This window comes from Siphateles boraxobius, unplaced genomic scaffold, assembly GCF_051911475.1.
Source record: "Siphateles boraxobius isolate OS27281-9 unplaced genomic scaffold, OSU_SipBor_1 100, whole genome shotgun sequence".
Taxonomy (NCBI): Eukaryota; Metazoa; Chordata; class Actinopteri; order Cypriniformes; family Leuciscidae; genus Siphateles; species Siphateles boraxobius.
Window position 1 is genome coordinate 257,570 of NW_027508701.1, and position 6,005 is coordinate 263,574.

A 6,005-nucleotide genomic window follows, 5' to 3' on the forward strand; every position below is an offset into this window, starting at 1 on the left:
ATACAGAACAGGCAACAGGGTTGACATTTTATCACATCACTTTATTAACAAATCACTTCCAACACAGGATATTTGGTGAAAATACCTTATTTTAAATAAGGTAAACACTGAATACATTCAAAAAGTCTTCTGCATAAAAGGATGTCTTGACGTGGTCAGGAAAACCTTCAGAAGCTTCAGAGCTTGATTTTCATAAAATGTTAATATTGTAATGACACGTGCAAGTGTCTGACCAACTATATAAAGCCACTAGACCAACTTCGATGACAGTGTTTAATTAAATACGAGGTTTTCGCCTGACAGCAATTTATAAATTTGTTGTTTTATCATCACCAACAACATCATACTAATTGTGTTGCTACCTGACTTACGCTTTTACATTAAATGCGATTACTACTTTTAATATAGCCTAATATCTAGATGTATATGCCACTTGAAGCAGTGCGTGTTTGTGAAATTGTTATATTTTTATACAGTGGTGTGCCCTGGGATTTTTTACTTATCAAAACTGGGCCGTGGGGAAAAAAAGGGGTTGGGAAACACTGGTCTACATCCAATATACTGTATATAAAATCAATTTCAGTTTACCGGTAAATAATTCATAAACCACCGATACACAAAATGAATGCAGTCCAATACCCACAATAAGAATATGGACTTAAATTACACATTCACAAATGAAAGGCTTTCGGGTCAAGCAATGTTATTTAAGAAAACAAAAAAACCTTCACAATGTTCACTTTACGAACAGCATTTGTGTTTTTTTTTTTCAAATGACAAAACAAATTATAATAATGAAAACAAACAGTACCATTGATATTGCTGCTTAAGTTCAGTTTATACTTTCGTTTGATTTCACTAAAAATAGTCCTTGATTCACAAAATGTCTCAACACAAATGCATTTCCCTTTTTTTTTTCAAACTCAGTTCATTAAATTTAAACAAAAATTTTGACTGTGTAAAGCAGGCTGTGTATTCTTCCGTCACTTTGCGATCTCACCCGGTGCTCTGAATGGCAGGGCCTGGACTTCAGGTAACGTATGTCCCACTTCGCATGTTTTGATTTTCTTCGCTCCCCCTCTTCCGTTTCTCTCTACCTCCTTTTATAATTTTCTCTTATTTCTTCATTGGTTTCCGCTCATTTGAAAAACTGAAAGAGACTACATGTTTTTTTTTTCTGTATCGCCACATGGCCTTATTCAAATACATAGCTATCTACATAGAAACGGGCTGTAAACTGAAACAGCTCGGTTTCAGACTCAGACAGCCCATAACAAACTGGCAGCTTGTTCCCTTTCGAGGGAACTTCCCGATGCGTCGATGACGCTTTGGGAACGCCTTTGCGTGACTGAGTCTGAAGCACTACTGTCAACTAGTCCAATGGAATGAATGAAGCGTCACGGGCGGGTGACGTCATAACCAGGAAGATATACATGAATATCAGTCACATGACCTGTTACGTCATCCGCTCTTTTTCCAGTTGACTGCCGCCATCTTGAGTACCTGCCGAGTACTGTCTACAATACTGACGGCATTAGCTAGGAAGCAGATTTTCTCTGTTTGTTTCACTTTATAGATAACCAACTTTGTTTATGTTAACCCTGTGTGTATTTGACAGTATTCGCGCAATAAGACTAGAAAGATAACTTCGTTCAGTAACCTGTCGCTGTTGTTAGACATGCTTAGTGCGCGTGCACTTCGGACGTACGCGCTCAGAAAAGCGCTCGTTAGAACCACGCATCAACACGTGAATCACTTGATAGCACATGCAAATAATGAACTTATGTGAACTGCATTGTCCCGTTCCTTTGCGTTAACATTTGATGTGAATATACGTCACGTTGTAGCATATGCTGAGACGGAGGCGCCAGAACTGCAACTGATATAATGCACGATACTACGACATTTCTTCAAAAGCAAATGGTGGATATATTTTAATCCACGATCATAAATCTCGATATCGCACACCCCTAAGCTAGTTAGCTCATTATCATTTACATCCACTCACCACAGACAACATGAACACTGCACAGAGAGTTTGCACACACAAACCACTGTTATAACATAAAAGCAAGCAGCTGCGTGCATGATTGGTCATGATATGATTGAAGGATTTTGACTGTATGCGCGTAAAGTGCGCTCCCTTAATAATTCCTAAAAAGCTGACATCAGTTAATCGCGATCTCACATCTCTGTTAATATCAATTAAGCTGACTGCACAATGAATCTTTCATAATATATACACTTTGTTTGATACAATTAGAGGATTTGTCAGCATACAGAGCTCTGAACAAAAAGTCCGTTTTGAGCATAGAGGTTTTGAGCGGTGAGGGGAGTCTATCTTAAATGCTTCTGATTGGCCTTTGCGTTGAAGAAATCAACACGTATGTCCGTGATTGGCTACATCACTCAACCCTGCAAACGTGTTTTAAAAGGAAAACTCTGGCCTGTAAATCGTTTCTATTTTGTTTTAGTTCTTGTTGCTTTTCTGCAAAAATGTATTAGTTTTTATGTTTTATTCACAGATATTTCTAGTTTGCGGGAGTCCCGCGAATCGTTTTATTCTCCCTGCAACGCGCACACACACAGAGAGTGAATTGCCGCTCGCACTCGGCCATCAAATCTAGTCACGCGCCGCACTCTTTTGCATTGGGAGTGCACATCTCTACATCAAGGGCCCGGCCCGAGGATAGTGACGAGAAATATCGGCCCGCAAGTTCGGGCTCGGCCAGAGAATAAGCTCTAGTTCCTTTGCGACTGACGTATCGATCTTGCCGAATCAGGTACTCAAGATGGCGGAAGACAAGTTTTAGAATTGAGTGACGTCAGTGAGGAGACGTTGGTGACATCATCTGATATTCATGTATAAATGCACATCCGGTGCAATGCTTGCGTTAGCTTTTGTGCCTCAGCAAAGTGCGCTGTGTCAAAACTGTCTGTTATATTTATTGTTGTCTGTCTCTCATTATATTGTATTATGGCGAAACAACTATTCAAAGCCTGTGCTTCTCCTTGCCCTCGTTATATTACGGATGGAAATACACATGAGCTTTGTGTAGTTTGTTTGGGAGTGGAGCATGCTATTTCAGCCATCGAGGGGGCTGACTGTCAGCATTGTGAGCATCTCCCGATCCGCATGCTCCGCTCCCGTCTGTCCACATTTGAGGATGATGGACAGGCTCGCGAACCTCGGGGTTCTGGACCCGCGGCTGCCGAGGCAGCTCGGAGAAGGCTCATTTGGGGTTCGCAAATGGATCTTTCGGCGGGGTTGGGGACAGGCTCTACCTTATCTCCTCCTTTACCCGAAGGATCCATTGCTCTCTTGCCGGTGTCGGAAGCCCGCGCTGCGGCTTCTTCCGCCCGGGAAGAGAGCCCGTTGCTTCAGTGCTCTAGCTCTGAGGAGGTAGAGTTACTGAGCATCGGTGAGAGTGACACAAACACAAATAAAGAAAGTTCAATAAGGGGAGAGGATTCGCCATCCCTCTCCCCAGCACATGAGGAGCTTATTGAGGTGATAACTCGTGCTGTAGATAAGTTGAGTATTGACTGGCTAGCAGAAAAGAGAGATTCTCGTCCTAAAAGCAAATTAGACGAGCGTTTTCTCACTTCTAATGTTTCATCTCAATCACAGGCTCTTCCATTCTTTCCTGATCTACATAGTGAGCTATGTAGATCATGGAATAAACCATATTCGTCACGTCTTTTTAGTCCCCATGTTCAAACGTATTCAAATATAAAGGGGCTGAAAGATTTTGGTTATGGGTCGATGCCCCCAGCGGAACAGACGCTCGCGAGCTATCTGTCTCCTGGGTCAGCATCGTCCCTGAAGGATCCAGTGTTGCCGAATAAACCACTAAAAAACACATCTATTTTAGTGGGTAAGGCTTATACGGCAGCAGGTCAAGTTGGAGCCTGTCTGCACACAATGGCAGTGCTCCAAGCCTATCAGGCAGATCTGCTGGGGGATATAGATAGGAGTGAGGGAGTTAGTCCCGACGAAATTCGAGAACTTCTTCGGGCTACAGATCTTTCTCTCAGCTACGAAGGAGACCACCCATGCTATTGGGCGGTCTATGGCAGCCCTCGTAGCTAAGAGACATCTTTGGTTAAATCTGACAGATATGAAAGATAAAGATCGGGCTTTTCTTTTAGATGCCCCTATTTCTCCCTCTGGTCTTTTTGGTGACTCTGTGAATTCGGTTGTTGAAAGATTTCAAGAAAATAAAAAACAATCTGAGGCTATTAAAAAATTCCTTCCACCGAGTCCATCCCCCTGGGGATGCTGGGCGTGAGCACCCCCAGCCAAGCTCCTCGCACCGTGTGCAACAAAAAATAAGTGTTGCGTCTCGTGCTCCCCCGAATAAATCTTGGGGACCGCCCCAACATTCTCAGCCGAAGTCGGCTAAGTCTAAGCCGGATCTGAGGACCGTACTTATGGCTAGGAAGGCTTCGGCTCAGAAAAGGTCCTGAAGCTATGTACGTCAGACCATCCAGGACAGCCCCAACCGGGGTGGAGCGGTGTACACCTCAGAATACGGTGCCGACTGCACTTCGGGGTCCTCATGGGACCGGTCTGCCAACCCTGCCACCCTTGGTGCTTCGGGGCGCAGTTGTATTCAGCGAAAGTTCGGCGCAGTGTCGACAAAACAGTCAGTTCGGTTGTTTCCTGCCAATATGCTTCAGGTCGCCGAAGTGGCTGTTCCTTTATCACCAGAGGCCAGTCTCGAGAGACTGGTACCCTTAGTAGATTTTCTAACAGAGTGGAAGAATCTGTCGAATATATCTCCTTGGGTCCTGCAGATCATAGAGAAAGGTTACAGAATCCAATTCGGTTCTCCTACATCCCGAGCAGGCTCTGGTAATGGAGCAAGAAGTTCATTCTCTCTTAGCAAAGGGAGCTATAGAACAGGTGTACTCCCCCGACAGAGAATCAGGGTTTTACAGCCGATACTTCATTGTTCCAAAAAAGGATGGGGGGTTGTGTCGAATTTTAGATCTTCGTTTGCTGAATCGTGCGGTCATGAAATTGAAATTCAAGATGCTCCCACTCAAACAGATAGTGACTCAAATCAGATCCGAGGACTGGTTTGTCACGATAGATTTGAAGGACGCTTACTTTTGAACATTGATTGTTGGTCGTAGAGCAAGACACTGCTTCACTGCTGCTTGCCCTGCGATCGACTGCTTTTGTCAGCCTCGTTGCCTGCTGTGAGTTTGTTTGTTTTCCCGTCTATCGTGCGTCTACATTACACCCATACCACTAAAAAGACGGGTTTTACCCAAGACTTGAGTCATAAATTAGTATAAATATTAATAGCATCACTAGTTGCATCGTTGCTAACTTACTGTCCATCTGTTAAAATGGCGAACATATCAGGTGTATGTTATTTACCTTTTGGTGCAGATGAGAATAAATCTGAATTGCTCGCGGTGCAGTCTGAATTAGAAGCTGTAGAAAAGTAGATCCGTGACCTTCTAGAGAGACAAGCTGAGCTGAGAGACCGGCGTTTAGCTCTTGAAACATCACGCGCTGATGCACACGGATCAGTGATTAACGTTAGTAACCCGCTGACGCTGACCTCGTCTACTCCGTGCGTTTCTCAGCATTGGTCCCGATCGTCCAGGTCACGATCAGCCATGGTTTCATTCACTCCGGCTCCAACACACCACCACGAAGCCTGGGTGGTTCCGCGGAAGCCGCGAGCCAGGACAAGAATCTTTTCGCCCCTCCCGGTTTTCGAGATCTCCACTCAGAACCGATTCTCCCCTCTTCGTGAAACGGAACGCGATGCTGTGATCATCGGCGATTCCACCGTCCGACACGTCCACGCTACGTTAGGTAAAAGTAAGGTGCACAGTCACTGCTTTCCTGGTGCTCGTGTTCTCGATATCACTGCGCGGGTAACTGAGATCTTGAACAATGACGAGCGCGTCGGAGCTGTTGTGCTGCACGTGGGAGCTAACGACACTAGGCTGCGACAGACGGATGTTCTGAAGAAAGACTT